The sequence below is a fragment of the Cervus elaphus genome, chromosome X, assembly GCF_910594005.1.
Source record: "Cervus elaphus chromosome X, mCerEla1.1, whole genome shotgun sequence".
NCBI lineage: Eukaryota > Metazoa > Chordata > Mammalia > Artiodactyla > Cervidae > Cervus > Cervus elaphus.
The window spans coordinates 101,064,622-101,081,777 of NC_057848.1; positions in this window are offsets into that span (position 1 = coordinate 101,064,622).

Consider the following 17,156-nt stretch of genomic DNA (forward strand, 5'->3'; position numbering starts at 1 on the left):
GGCCTTAGAAAACATCACTATGAACAAAGCTAGTGGATGTGATGGAATTCCAGTTGAACTATTTCAAATCCTGAAAGATGAAGCTGTGAAAGTACAGCACTCAATATGCCAGCAAATTTGGAAAACTCAGAAGTGGCCACAGGACTGGAAAAGGTCAGTTTTCATTCCAATCCCTAAGAAAGACAATCCCAAAGAATGCTCATATTACTGCATAATTGCACTCATCTCACACGCTAATAAAGTAATGCTCAAAATTCTCCAAGCCAGGCTTCAGCAATACGTGAACCGTGAACTTCCAGATGTTCAAGCTGGTTTTAGAAAAGGCAGAGGAACCAGAGATCAAATTGCCAACATCTGCTGGATCATCGAAAAGGCAAGAGACTTGCAGAAAAAACATCTACTTCTGCTTTATTGACTATGCCAAAGCCTTCAACTGTGTGGATCACAATAAACTGTGGAAAATTCTGAAAGAGATGGGAATACCAGACCACTTGACCTGCCTCTTGAGAAACCTGTATGCAGGTCAGGAAGCAACAGTTAGAACTGGACATGGAACATCAGACTGGTTCCAAATAGGAAAAGGAGTACGTCAAGGCTGTATATTGTCACCCTGCTTATTTAACTTATATGCAGAGTACATCATGAGAAATGCTGGGCTGGAAGAAGCACAAGCTGGAATCAAGATTGCCAGGAGAAATATCAATAACCTCAGATACGTAGATGACACCACCCTTATGGAAGAGAGTGAAGAGGAACTAAAAAGTCTCTTGATGAAAGTGAAAGAGGAGAGTGAAAAAGTTGGCTTAAAGCTCCACATTCAGAAAACTAAGATCATGACATTTGGTCCCATCACTTCATGAGAAATAGCTGGGGAGACAGTGGAAACAGTGTCAGACTTTATTTTTTTTTTTCGGCTCCAAAATCACTGCAGATGGTGATTGCAGCCATGAAATTAAATGACACTTACTCCTTGGAAGGAAAGTTATGACCAACCTAGACAGCATATTAAAAAGCAGAGACATGACTTTTCCAACAAAGGTCCATCTGATCAAGGCTATGGTTTTTCCAGTGGTCATTTATGGATGTGAGAGTTGGACTGTGAAGAAAGCTGAGTGCCAAAAAATTGTTGCTTTTGAACTATGGTGTTGGAAAAGACTCTTAAGAGTCCCTTGGACTGCAAGGAGATTCAACCAGTCCATCCCAAAGGAGATCAGTCCTGGGTGTTCATTGGAAGGACTGATGCTGAAGCTGAAACTCCAGTACTTTGGCCACCTCATGTGAAGAAGTGACTCATTGGAGAAGACGCTGATGCTGGGAGGGATTGGGTGCAGGAAGAGAAGGGGACAGCAGAGGATGAGATGGCTGGATGGCATCACCAACTTGATGGGCATGAGTTTGAGTGGACTCCGGGAGTTGGTGATGGACAGGGAGGCCTGACTTACTGCGATTCATGGGGTCGCAAAGAGTCGGACACGACTGAGCAACTGAACTGAACTGAACTGATGTTAAATCAAATGTTCCTCTTATCAATTTTTTGAGTAAAATTACATCTACTGTGTTTCATTTGAAGTTCTCATTTATCTACATTTTCAGCACTTCTAGACACTGTATTCTTTTGACTCTTCTGTTTCTTAAAATTCAAAAATCTAAATTCCAGTTCCTGGTTGCAAAGCAAATGTGGAAATGTTGATCTTTCTGTTGTTCGCAATGTTCAAACTAAGTTCCAACATCAAGGTATAGGTTAAAGTGAGTTGTCAATGTCCTTACTATACTTTCAGCATTGTGCACGATAATGCTAAGTATTATAAAAATTATTAAGCACTTGATTCGTTCAGTAATACAACAATTACTTGTTGAGCAGTTACTATATGCAAGGCACTGTGCTAATAAAAACAATTGCTATATTTCCCTTCTAGAACTTAAATGTTTTCTGTAGTTGTTGTTGTTGGCTAGAAAGCATACATTAATCAAAGAATCACACAAATAACTAAAATTCTAACGGGCAGAGAGGTCCATAGTGTTATTTAAACACATAAGAGAGGGATTTTACCCGGTCTAGGGAGTAAGGGATTTCTGCCATTTTGGGATTATCATGCAAAAAATGTAAATGTAATATTGTTGATAAAAACAATCCCAGGAAATTATTATGGTAAGAATAATAAAAAAAGAATGAATCATTGTTTGCCTTACTATTCTTTGGAATGAAATAATTATTTGATTATATATTCTGGAGATTTCAAAGCTCCTTATAAAAGAAAGACTTATATTAAATAAGTTCAGAGTCTATAACTTAAATGACTGCATTGATCATTATGTACTTTAGTGAGATGAATCATATACCTAAAATAATTGGATGTAAAACCAGTTCACCATTAGAAATTGCTTTGATTTTCACTAGGTTAAATTGACACATATATATGGAATCTACACAAAGGGTACTGATGAACCTATTTGCAGAACAGCAATGGAGATGCAGACATAGAGAACAGACTTGTGGACATTGGATTGGGGGAGGAGTGGGTGATAGGAATGGAGAGAGTAGCATGCAAATATATACATGACCATATGTAAAATAGATAGTCAATGAGGATTTGCCGTATGACTCAGGGTGTTCAAACTGGTGTTCTGTGGCAACCTAGAAGGGTAGGATGGGGTGGGAGGTGGGAGAAGGTCAAGAGGGAGGGGACATATGTATCCCTATGCTGATACATGTTGATGTATGGCAAAAACCAACACAATATTGCAAAGTAATTGCCCTTCAATTAAAAATAAATACAATACAGTAAGGCAATTATCATTCAATTAAAAAAATTAATTAATTTTAAAAATTGAGGCTATTGTACATACATGAAAAATAAATTTAAAAAATGTAAGCCAATCAAAGCATATACAATAAATAAAACTGTCTTTGGAAAAAATTATCTTTGATACAAATACATTTTAAGCCACTCTCCTGTTATTCTTATAACCCAACTAAAAAGCAGCACAACGAGCACAAAAATAATGAAAATTTCAGAATCTCTTGTTAATAAAATACATATTAGATGTTCAAATTATCACACGGGTTAGTCCTAAGGTTCATCAAGGCAAGAATTCCATTTCTGACAAGGGCATTTGTCTCAGTTTTATTTCACTCAATATGTCAGCACTTTTGGAAAATTCAGCAGTGGCAACAGGATGGGAAAAAGTCAGTTTTCATTCTAATCCCAAAGAAGGAAAATGACAAAGAATGCTTAAACTACTGAACAATTGAATAAGGTTATACTCAAAATCTTTCAAGCTAAGCTTCTGTAATACATAAACTGAGGAATTCCAGGTGTACAAACTAGGTTTTAGAAAAGGAAGAGGAAGTAGAGATCAAATTGCCAGCACTTGTTGGATCATGGAGAAAGCAAGGAAGTTTTAGATAAACAGATGTTTCTGCTTCACTGACTTCACTAAAGCCTTTGACTGTGTGGATCACAACAAACTGTGGAAAATTCTTAAAGAGATGGGAGTACCAGACCACCTTATCAGTCTCTTGAGAAACCTGTATGTGGATTGAGAAGCAACAGTTAGAATGGGATATGGAACAAATGACTGGTTCCAAATAGGAAAAGGAGTATGACAAGGCTGTATACTGTCAACTTACTTATTCAACTTCTGCATAATCAGTTCAGTTCAGTCACTCTTTGTTAACACCATGGACTGCAGCATGCTAGGCTTCCCTGTACATCAACCAACACACAGAGCTTGCTCAAACTCATGTCCATCGAGTCAGTGATGCCATCCAACCATCTCATCCTCTGTCGTCCCCTTCTGCTCCTGCTTTCAATCTTTCCCAACATCAGGGTCTTTTCCAATGAGTCAGTTCTTTGAATCAGGTGGCCAAAGTATTGGAGCTTCAGCTTCAGCATCAGTCCTTCCAATGAATATTCAGAACTGATTTCCTTTAGGACTGACTGGTTTGACCTCTTTGCTGTCCAAGGGACTCTGAAAAGTCTTTCCCAACATCACAGTTCAAAAGTATCAGTTTTTCAGTGCTCAGCTTTCTTTATGGTCCAACTCTCATATTCATAAATGACTACTGGAAAAACCATAGCTTTGACTATACAGACCTTTGATGGTAATGTCTCTGCTTTTTAATACGCTGTTTAGGTTTGTCACAGCTTTTATCCCAAGGAGCAAATGTCTTTTTATACTGTGGCTGAAGTCACCATATGTAGTGATTTTGGAGCCCAGGAAAATAAAATATGCCACTATTTTTATTGTTTTCCTATCTATTTGCCATGAAGTGATGGGACCAGATAACATGATCTTCATCTCTTGAATGTTGAGTTTTAAGCCAGGTTTTTCACTCTTCCTCTTTCACTTTCATCAAGAAGCTCTCCAGTTCCTGTTAGCTTTCAGCCATAAGGGTGGTGTCATCTGCATATCTGATGTTATTGATATTTCTTCCTACAGTCTTGATTCCAGCTTGTGCTTTATTCAGCCTGGCATTTTGCATGATGTACTCTGTATATAAGTTAAATAAGCAGGTTGACAATATGCAGCTTTGACATATTACTTTCTCAATTTGGAGCCAGTCCGATGTTGTATGTCCAGTTCTAACAGTTGCTTCTTGACCTGCATACAAGTTTATCAGGAGGCAAGTCAGGTGGTCTGGTATTCTCATCTCCTTTGGATTTTTCCACAGTTTGTTGTGATCCACAGTCAAAGGTTTTAGTGTAGTCAATGAAGCAGGAGTAGATGTTTTTCTGGAATTCTCTTGTTTTTTCTGTAATCCAACTTACGTTGGCAATTTGATCTTTGGTTCCTCTGCCTTTTCGAAATCGAGCTTGTACATCTGAAAGTTCTCTGTTCATGTACTGTTGAAGACTAGCTTGGAGAATTTTGAACAATACTTTGCTAGCATGTGAGATGAGTGCAAATGTGCAGTAGTTTGAATATTCTTTGGCATTGCCTTTCTTTGGTATTGGAGTGAAAACTGACCTTTTCCAGTCCTGTGGCCTGGCCACTTCTCAGTTTTCCTAATGTGCTGGCATATTTAGTGCAGCACTATAATGACATCATCTTTTAGGATTTGAAATAGCTCAGCTGGAGTACCATCACCTCCACTAGCTTTGTTCATAGTGATGCTTCCTAAGACCCACTTGACTTCGTATTCTAGTATGTCTGGCTCTAGGTTAGTGATCACACCATCGCAATTATCAGTGTTGTGAAGGTATTTTTTGTATAATTCTTCTGTCTATTCTTGCCACATCTTCTTAATATCTTCTGCTTCTGCTGGGTCCTTATCATTTCTGTCCTTTATTGTGCCCATCTTTGCATGAAATGTTCCCTTGGTATCTCTAATTTTCTTGAAGAGATCTCTAGTCTTTCCTATTCTTACTGTTTTCCTCTATTTCTTCGCATTGATCGCTGAGGAAGTCTTTCTTATCTCTCCTTGCTATTCTTTGGAACTCTGCATTCACATGGATATATCTTTCCTTTTCTCCTTTGCCTTTCACTTCCCTTCTTTTCTCAGCTATTTGTAAGGCCTCCTCAGACAACCATTCTACCTTTTTGCATTTTTTCTTCTTGGGCATGGTTTTGATCACAACCTCCTTTACAATGATACAAACCTCCATCCGTAGTTCTTCAGGTACTCTATTTATCAGATCTAATTTTGCTGGTTACTATTTAGTTATAATGGTTCTTTATGTATTATGGATACCAATCCTTTATATGATATACATTTCTTAACTTAGTAACATTTTTCCCCCTACGGCTTAAATTTTCTTAGATGCTTCTTTTAAAAACCAAACCTACTTAGAAGCAAGATGGTAGGATCATTTATTTCATTGGCACACACAACTTGTATAAGGAAATGGTGAGAGAGGAGGCTGAAAAGTTAGTACTCATCTCTGTTTCTTGAAATGCATTTTTACCTCTCTTAATTCCCTATCCCAAGTTTAGGATCAACCAATCGATCTGCACATGAGATAAATGTGACCAATATTGTGAATTTCAGTTCCTCCACTCTATAATGTATATTCTTTAATAACGTTCAATATATCATTAGCTGATGGAAGCAAATCTCTCTCAAACATCTATGAGTGATTTGGGGAGAGGCATGTGGTAATTAAGAAGACTGATTTTGGCATTAAGATGTGTCTTCTCAGCTTCATTTGAACTCTCCTCTGAGAGTTTTAAGAGAAGGACTTTCAGTTTAAGGTGATATCTGTATCAATCTAACAGTTGATTTGCCTGTTTCTAATTTGAGTAGCTTTACATAAAAAAGGGCAAATTTCAGAATGAAGGGATTTGAGAAATTCTCAGGTTTTCTGGAGATAGGTCCTCCTATATGGCACCATTATTTGATTAAAATGAATTCCCATAGTTAAAAACATATTCATATGAAAATGTAAATCACAGCTCAGGTAGAAATTATTTTTAAGCTTTTTGAAATAGATAAGGCATCCTCTTCAATTGTGCTCTACCTAAAATTATCTTGATGTATGGTCTCAGAATCACCTGCACTAAAGTCACTTGGAGCACCTGCTAAAAAAGTAAATTCTGAATCAAAATTCAGATCACAAAAATTAGATTACAGTGTTGTAGTGTCTGTGTCATTTGTGAGTATTTTCCAGATATATTTATTTCTATCACTTTTTTTTATTAAGTATCCAATGTAATGTATTAAGAGTTTAGCTTTGAATTCTTATAAGTAGTATGCAGCTGGATTAAAAACAACAACAACCTGAAATTTAGTGTGCATACTCAACCTATTCATGATTTTTATGAATAATGATACATTGGAATTATTTCTGCATCTTCTTATATTTTCCATTTAATTAAAAAAAATCTTCTGGGTTAAACAGGTCAAGATGCTGGTGTAGGAATACATGGAGTTCCTGTCTCCTCAGAAGACTGGTACCAACTAAATGCTGGTGGGGGGTCTCAGATACTTAGTGGACTAGAGGAATCCCCACACAGCCAGGTAGGACATGATAAGAGGTGGGGGGGGGGGCAGAAAAGTTGAAATGGGATGGAGCCAGTATCCATGGAGGAGATTGGAGGAAGGGAGACGTTCCCATGCTTGGAGGGGCCCACTAATTGTGAGGTGATCAATGGGGACAGAGAGGAAACTTCAGGGGATCAAGGAATCAGAGGGGAATGCAGCTGGGGTCTACCCCACAAACTCGGGCCCAAGCAAGCCCATTCAAGTCAGTCTGGAGCCCTCTCTAGAACCCTCTGGCTGCCCTGGACCCAGTGGTACCCTGAGTACTGTCCTCCAAAGGCCTCCACAGGCTGTGCAGGACCTGATGACCTGCACATGACCATGACAAAGCCTCATCCAGTTGAGTGGGTCCCACGCCCAAACTTCATCCACATCAAAGCCTCTGAGGGCTATATGAGTCATGGCAGACAGAGTGCCACTACTGATAGGGCCACCTCTGGCCTCATGGGTCCAGGTAGGCCACAAGAGCTTTTATGGCTATGCCAGCTCCTGCAGGCATGCTTGTGGGGACCTGAAACTTAGCTGCTTTTACTTTATTAAGATTTTTTATAGCTTTAGTTATTCATTTTTTTACCATTTCTTTATTTTTACCTTTTAATTTTATTTTTAAAATTTTTATTTCATTTTTTTTATTTTTTATTTTTTATTTCATTTTTAAATTTAATTTTTATGTATTTATATTTTATTATTTTATTTTTCCAGCTGTGGTTCAGTTTCATTTTGTTGTTGTTTTGTTTTTAGTTTTTCTAATATATTTTTTACTTTTTATTTTTTAAATTTTATTTTATTTTCTATTCTTTGTTACTGCTTTGCTCCTTTTTGTTTGTTGTCATTTTTTCCATGCCATGCTACATGGAGGATCTTGGTTCCCAGGCCAGGAGTTGAACCTGAACTCCAGTGATCGGAGTACTGAGTCTGAGCCATTGGATTAAAGAGAACCTCAGGCTCCAGAATATATTAATTATTGTGGGTTCCCCCAGAAAATAGATCTTCATTTCTATATCAAGAACTGGCTACATCCAACTGCCTTCAAATTCCAGTGCAGGACACCTTAGGTCAAACAACAAGGAAAACAGGAACACAGCCAATGTATTGAAAAATGAGACAAAGAACAGATATGTTGCAGACAAAGGAGGAAGGTAAAAACCTACAAGACCAAATAAATGAAGAGACAATGGGCAACTTACTAGAAAAAGAATTCAAAGTAATGATAGTAAAGATCATTCAAAAGTTCAGAAATTGAATGGAGGTACAACTTGAGAAAATAAATATTTAACAAGGACCTGGGACCAGGCAAACAGATGAACAACACACTAAGAGAAAATCAATAGCAGAATAACTGAGGCAAAAGAATGAATAAGTGAGCTGGAAGACAGAAGGGTAGACATAACTGCCAAGAGCAAGATTAAGAAAAAAGAATAAAAATGAATGAAGACAGTGTCAGACCTGTGGGACAACATTAAACAAACCAACATTTGAATTACAGGGGTCACAGAAGAAGAGATTAAAAGGCAGAGGAACATAAGATGAAGTAGCAAGACTACACAGAAGAACTATTAATATATTAAAAAGATCTTAATGGCATGGATAACCATGATGGTGTGGTCACTCACTTAGAGCCGGATGTCTTGGAGTGTGAAGTCAAGTGGGCCTTAAGAAACATTACTATGAACAAAGATATTAGAGGTAACAGAATTTCAACTGAGAGCTTTTAAACCCTGAAAGATGATGACGTTAAAGTGCTGCACTCAGTATGTCAGCAAATTTAAAAAAAATCAGCAGTGACCACAGGACTGGAAAAGGCCAGTTTTCATTCCAATTCCAAAGGACAATAACAAAAACTGTTCAAACTACCATACAATTGTGTTCATTTCAGAAATTAGAAAGGTTATGCTCAAAATCTTTCAATCTAGACTTTAACAGTATGTGAAACAAGAAATTTCAGATGTACAAGCTGGCTTTAGAAAAGACAGAGGAACCAGAGATCAAATTGCCAACTATTATTGGATAATGGAGAAAGCAAGGGAGTTCCAGAAAAAAGAAAAAGAAAAAAAAAATATTTCTACTTCATTGATTTTACTCAAGCATTTGACTGTGTGGATCACAATGAACAGGAGAAAATTCTTGAAGAGATGGAAATACCAGGTCACCTTACCTTCCTCCTGAGAAACCTGTACCCAGGTCAAGAAGCAACAATTAGGACTGGACATGGAACAATGGATTGTTTCAAAATTGAGAAAGGAGTGCAAAAATATTGTATATTGTCAGCCTGCTTATTTAACTTAGATGCAGAATACATCATGTGAAATGCCTGACTGGATGAATCACGTTTGAATCAATATTGTCAAGAGAAATATCAGCAACCTCAGATATGCAGGTGATACCACTCTAGTGGCAGAAACTAGGAAGCAAAGAGACTCTTCATGAGGAAGAAGAAGGAGAGTAAAAATGCTGGCCTGAAACTCAACATTCAAAAAACGAAGATCATGACACCTGGGCCCATCATTTCATGACAAATAGGAGGGGGAGAGGTGAAAGCCGTGACAGATTTTATTTTCTTGGGCTCAAAAATCATTGCACATTGTGATTTTTTTCCTTCTGTAAAAGGAAAGTTATGATAAATCTAGACAGCATATTAAAAAGAAGAGACATCACTTTGACATGAAAGTTACATATTGTCAAACCTATGGTTTTTCCAGTAGTCATGTACAGATGTGAAAGTTGGATTGTAAAGAAGGATAAGCTCTAAAGACTTGATGCTTTTGAATTGTAGTGTTGAAGACTCTTGAGAGTCCCTTGGACTGCAAGGAGATCAAACCAGTCAATACTAAAGGAAATCAACCCTGAATATTCACATGCTAAAGGAACTTCTCTAGTGGGTAACCACAAGAGATGAAACAAATCTACAAAAGCAAATCCAAAACAGTTAAGAAAATGGTAACTGAAACATAAATAATGATAAATACTTTAAGTGTAAATGGGTCAAACACTACAACCAAACAACAAAGACTGGATGAATGGATGCAACAAGAAGGCCCATATATGTGCTGTCTACATGACACACATTTCAGACCTAGGAACATGTAAAGAGTGAAAAAGAGGTGTTGAAAAAAAGATATACCATGCAAATAGAAATCAAGAGAAAACTGAAATAGTCATAGTCATATCAGATGTAATAGACTTTTAAAGAAAGACTATTATAAGAGACTTATAAGGAAGGATAGTACATAATGATCAAGGGATCAATCCAAGAAGAAGATGCAACAACTTTAAATATTTATGCATGCAACATAGGAGCACAACAATACATAAAGCAAGTGTTAGGAGCCATAATAAGAGAAAATGGAGAGTAACATGATAATGGTGAGAAATTATAACACCCCATACATCAATAGACAGATCATCCAGACAGAAAGTTAATAAGAAAACACAAGCTTTAAATGACACAATAGACTAGATAGACTTCAGTTCAGTTCAGTCATTCAGTCGTGTCTGACTCTTTGCAACCCCATGAATTGCAGCACACCAGGCCTCCCTGTCCAACACAAAATTCCGGCGTCTACTCAAACTCATGTACATCGAGTTGGTGATGCCATCCAGCCATCTCATTCCCTGTCATCCCCTTCTCCTCCTGTCCCCAATCCCTCCCAGCATCAGGGTCTTTTCCAATGAGTTGACACTTTGCATGAGGTGGCCAAAGTACTGGAGTTTCAGCTTCAATATCAGTCCTTCCAATGATGAACACCCAGGACTGAGCTCCTCTAGGATGGACTGGTTGAATCTCCTTGCAGTCCAAGGGACTCTCTAGAGTCTTCTTCAACACCACAGTTCAAAAGCATCAATTTTTCGGCACTCATCTTTCTTTACAGTCCAACTCTCACATCCATACATGACCACTGGAAAAACCATGGCCTTTACTAGACGGACCTTTGTTGGCAAAGTAATGTCTCTGCTTTTTAATATGCTGTCTAGGTTGGTCATAACTTTCCTTCCAAGGAGTAAGCGTCTTTTAATTTCATGGCTGTGTTCACCATCTGCAGTGATTTTGGAGCCGGAAAAAAAAAAAAAATAAAGTTTGACACTGTTTCCACTGTTTCCCAGTTATTTCCCATGAAGTGTTGAGATTGGATGCTATGATCTTAGTTTTCTGAATGTGGAGCTCTAAGCCAACTTTTTCACTCTCCTCTTTCACTTTCATCAAGAGGTTTTTTAGTTCCTCTTCACTTTCTGCATAAGGGTGGTGTCATCTGCATATCTGAGGTTATTGATATTTCTCCTGGCAATCTTGATTCCAGCTTGTGCTTCTTCCAGCCCAGCATTTCTCATGATGTACTCTGCATATAAGTTAAATAAGCAGGGTGACAATATACAGCCTTGACATACTCCTTTTCCTATTTGGAACCAGTCTGTTGGTCCATGTCCAGTTCTAACTGTTGCTTCCTGACCTGCATACAGGTTTCTCAGGAGGCAGGTCAGGTAGTCTTGTATTCCCATCTCTTTCAGAATTTTCCACAGTTTATTGTGATCCACACAGTCAAAGGCTTTGGCACAGTCAATAAAGCAGAAGTAGATGTTTTTCTGCAATTCTCTTGATTTTTCAATGATCCAGCAGATATTGGCAATTTGATCTCTGGTTCCTCTGCCTTTTCTAAAACCAGCTTGAACATCTGGAAGTTCATGGTACACGTATTCCTGAAGCCTGGCTTGGAGAATTTTGAGCATTACTTTACTAGTGAGTGAGATGAGTGCAATTGTGCGGTAGTTTGAGCATTCTTTGGGATGGCCTTTCTTAGGGATTGGAATGAAAACGGAACTTTTCCAGTCCTGTGGCCACTTCTGAGTTTTCCAAATTTGCTGGCATATTGAGTGCTGCACTTTCACAGCTTCATCTTTCAGGATTTGAAATAGCTCAACTGGAAGTCCATCACATCCACTAGCTTTGTTCATAGTGATGCTTTCTAAGGCCCGCTTGACTTCACATTCCAGGATGTCTGGCTCTAGGTGAGTGATCATACCATCGTCATTAGCTGGGTCATGAAGATCTTTTTTGTACCATTCTTCTGTGTCTTCTTGCCACCTCTTCTTAATATCTTCTGCTTCTGTTAGGTCCATACCATTTCTGTCCTTTATTGTGCCCATTTTTGCATGAAAAGTTCCCTTGGTATCTATAATTTTCTTCAAAAGATCTCTAGTCTTTCCCATTCTGTTGTTTTCCTCTATTTCTTTGCATTGATCGCTGAGGAAGGCTTTTTTTACCTATCCTTGCTATTCTTTGGTACTCTGCATTCAAATGGGCATATCTTTCCTTTTCTCCTTTGCTTTTCCTTTCTCTTCTTTTCACCGCTATTTGCAAGGCCTCCTCACACAGACAGTTTGGTTTTTGCATTTCTTTTCCATGGGGATGGTCTTAATCCCTGTCTCTTGTATAATGTCATGAACCTCCATTCATAGTTCATCAGGCACTCTGTCTATCAGATCTAGTCCATTAAATCTATTTCTCACTTCCACTGTATAATCATAAGAGATTTGATTTAGGTCATACCTGAATGGTCTAGTGGTTTTCTCCACTTTCTTCAATTTCAGTCTAAATTTGGCAATAAGGAGTTCATAATCTGAGCCACAGTCAGCTCCCGGTCTTGTTTTCAGTGCAGAAGTGTGGCGGCTGCGAAGACACACAAGCGTGGCCAAGAGGAGCTACCCCATGCCTGAAGTCAGGGGCCACGGCTGAGAGGAGCTACCCCACACCCGAGGTCAGGGGCGGTGGCTGAGAGGAACTACCCCACGTCCAAGGAGTGGCAGCTGCACGGGCGCAGGAGAGCCAAGAGGAGCTACTCCACATTCAAGATCAGGAGGGGTGGCCGTGAGGAAATACCCCTCGTCCAAGGTAAGGAGCAGCGCCTGCTCTTTGCTGGAGCAGCCATGAAGAGATACCCCACGTCCAAGGTAAGAGAAACCCAAGTAAGACGATACGTGTTGCAAGAGGGCATCAGAGGGCAGACACACTGAAACTATAATCACGGAAAACTGGCAAATCTGATCACACGGACCACAGCTTTGTCTAACTCAATGAAACTAAGCCATGCTGTGTGGGGCCACCCAAGACAGAGGGGTCATGGTAGAGGGGTCTGACAGAATGTGGTCCACTGGAGAAGGGAATGGCAAACCACTTCAGGATTCTTGCCTTGAGAACCCCATAAACAGTACAAAAAGGCAAAAAGATAGGACACTGAAATAGGAACTCCCCAGGTTGGTAGGTGCCCAATATGCTACTGGAGATCAGTGGAGATATAACTCCAAAAAGAGTGAAGGGATGGAGCCAAAGCAAAAACAATACCCAGTTGTGGATGTGACTGGTGATAGAGGCAAGGTCCAATGATGTAAAGAGCAATATTGCATAGGAACCTGGAATGTTGGGTCCATGAATCAAGGCAAGTTGGCAGTGGTCAAACAGGAGATGGCAAGAGTGAACATCGACATTCTAGGAATCAGTGAACTAAGATGGACTGGAATGAGTGAATTTAACTCAGATGACCATTATATCTACTACTGTGGGCAGGAATCCCTTAGAAGAAATGGAGTAGCCATCATGGTCAACAAAAGAGTCTGAAATGCAGTACTTGGATGAAATCTCAAAAATTACAGAATGTTCTCTGTTTGTTTCCAAGGCAAACCATTCAATATCACGGTGATCGAAGCCTATGCTCCAACCAGTAATGCTGAAGAAGCTGAAGTTGAGTGGTTCTACGAAGACCTACAAGACCTTTTAGAACTAACACCCAAAAAAGATGTCCTTTTCATTTTAGGGGGCTGGAATGCAAAAAAGTAGGTAGTCAGGAAACACCTGGAGTAACCGGCACATTTGGCCTTGGAGTGCAGAATGAAGCAGGGCAAAGGCTAATAGTTTTGTCAATAAAATTCACTGGTCATTTATCTTACTAATACAAAATTATACACAGTAGTTTTTTTTTGTTGTTGTTGTTGTTATTTTTTAAACAATAGCAATAATAGGGAGATCCGTGGTAAGTCATGAGGGTGATGTTTATTATGGCACTTTCTTTTCACAGGGGCAAATTCTTCATGCTTAAATAGGAGTTTTTAAAGTTATTTTGAAAACCCCCTGAAGCATAGATTCTCATAAGGATATTGTGCTTTAAATATTGCTAAAATATCTTATAGAATGTTGTATTGTTTGAGGTTAACTTTATAGAGAGGTCTGGAAATTGAAGGAAATTAAAATACTAACAAAACTAAAAATTACACAGATCCTTGAAAAGGTAGAAATAAAGAGGAAATGTCAGTAAGAAATTTCAACTTAATTTTACTTGTATTTTAATGAAAATTATTCTATGTATATACAATGCTTAGTTAAAAAAAAAAAAGAAAACATGGAAAAACTTAGAAATCTGTTGCTTGTTTAGTGGTTAGAGTGACCACATGGTTTTCTGTTCCTTTTTGGGATCGCTAAAAAAGAAACCTTGTAGAAAGTTATTATTTAACCAGCCATTTTATTGACTACTCTTTTGATATTGTTGAGAAAAGCTCACTCAGTCATCCCTTATGCTTTTACAAGTAGATTTTCTCCACTAATAGTACTGGAAATGCAGAAAGTGGAGGGAAGAGTTAGCCTTCCAAATATCTATTTCTTTAAGTGTTATTTAAAATCCTGATGAGATGGATGGGGAATACGTGTAAATCTATTGCTGGTTCGTGTCAATGTATGACAAAACCCACTGAAAAAATAAATAAATTAATTAATTAAAAAAAATAAAATCCTGATGAGATGTTTATTTTTTATATATAGAATTTCCAGCATATTGCAGATTCTCCTATACTGTCTGCAAAATAGATATTTCAAATCTGATAAAATATCAGTGGACTGAAATTTAATGAGAAGCAGCTGGATTTCAAGAAATGCCTCTGAAAACAAGGGTTAAGTCAATTTGACTGACTATGGTTTTGTTTATTTGTATCCATGTCTTGTTAGGATAACCTATAAATGTTTTATTCAGGAGATCATTATTTGAAGATCAAGATAGGCCCTCTTGATCCAGGCTGGTGATCTGGCAAAGGGAGACCTTATTTACAAGTCTAGATGAGGCCATGAAGATGTTTTCCTGCAAATCCATTGCTACTACTGGAGGAAAACAATTCAAAGCACATGTCATACTTTGGGTGGGCTAGTGTGTCAGCTTTGTGTGCAATGTCAGCATGTCATGATTCTAAACTATAAAATATGCCTGTAAAGATAATTGCCAGTGAAAATCATAGCACATGGCATATGTGTATTTCTCATTTATAATAAATAATAGCTAACCTTTCCAGAACACTTTCTATATGCATGCTCTTATGTGAAGTATCTTAACACATATAGTTATAATTTAAAAGTCTAAACCATATAAAGCAGATACTCATATGTCACCATTTTGTAGATAAGGAAACCTGAGACTCAGAGAGATTAAATAAATTGTCTAAGATTCTTGCTTTTGTGAATGGTGAGGCTAGTATTTCTATCAAGTAATGAGAATTTAAAACTCAGGTATTTAATCACTATACCAGATCAACGAGAGATATTCCAACTGTAATATATCTAATAATCTATAATTTATTATTATTATAAATCTGACATTAACACAGATTTTCCTCATCCAATTTTCCATGCTTTCATATTCAAGTTGCTAGACTAAGTAACATTTATGTACTTCAGTTTCCTCATCTGAAACTGGCCTAATGGGGTTGTTTCAATTATTAAAAGAAATAACAAGGTTTGTGTCAAGTTATATGATATGAGCCAGATAATAAGATATGCCCCTGATAAAAATATCAATGCATTTCATCTCTTTAAAGTAATAATTAAGATTATAATAGTGACAGTTCTTGGCATTTACTCATGGATTACAGTGAATCCATCATTGAATTAAACACTTTTCATTGCTTAAGTCTTACAATCCTCATGAAAATATGAGTCAAATACTATTACTATTTCCATTTTACTTATGAGGCCACTGAGAGTGAAATTAAATAAAATTCTGAATATTGCACAGCTGGCAAATTATACATCCACAATAGGTATCCAGGCAGTCTGGTACATTTTTATTTTCTGGCAATCACTTTTATCCAATGATGGGGTAAGGCTGACTAGTAACTATGTCCTTACTGGCCTCTGTCTAAATACTCTGCTATTTGCAGCATTACATTTTATCTACTCCTTTCTTAAGGGATGGTAAAAGAACATTGCCTGTTGAAGGAATAGTGAGGAGACCAGTATGGGTAGACCATAGTGAGCAGTGGTGGGAGTGGTAGGAACAAAGCAGGAGAATGGACTAAAGGGGAAGAGGATGAAAACAGGGAGAGTTGTTAGGACTTTAGGCAGCTAAAACAGTAATTACTTCCTTTATTTCCTTTATGTGAAAATGATTGCATAGCTTTTATGCCTCTTAAAATTTCCCTATATCTAAATGAAAAGAATTGATAAAGTTTCCAACTATCCAGTAAAGCCAATGACTTTCATACTGTATGGGAGAAATTGTTTTTCAAATGCATAATGGAAGTAGTTGATTTTTTTTCAGAATCACATGCTTTACCTTCAGTATTATTAATTTTCTAGGATATCATCACTTGAACTAGAAAAATAGTTGTTAGATTATGCTCCTTTTCAGTCTCCACAACATAACTTCAAGCAGTATTTAAGGCCCAAGAAAAAGGTTATTAATGAATAACTGACCTGTGTTTCAATTAGCAAAGAAACTTACCATGGAATTTTGCCATCAATAAATGAACCACTGATGTACTTACTGTTATTGCCTGTGATATACTTTTTTTTATCCATCAATTACTGTGGGGTATGGGGGAAATATATTTAACTTCTCTCTTTCAATGCTTTCAAATGTTAAGCATCTATCTCCTAGTCATTTGCTTGTTTTATAAAAGGAATGAATAAGTTACTGCATGTACAGTGCTTACAACAGTGCCTGGTACTTAGTAAACACTCAACAAGTCCTCCTTTATCAGGTATTCTTGTGCTTAGCATTTTTATTAATGAATGATAATTCTGTTTATTTTAAATAACTACTTATTAAGCACCTCTTATGTGGTAAACAGTTTGATATGCATTGGAGGTAATGAAAAAAATGTGTCACTTGCTCATTTTTTAACAAGGACTCATGGATAATGGGGC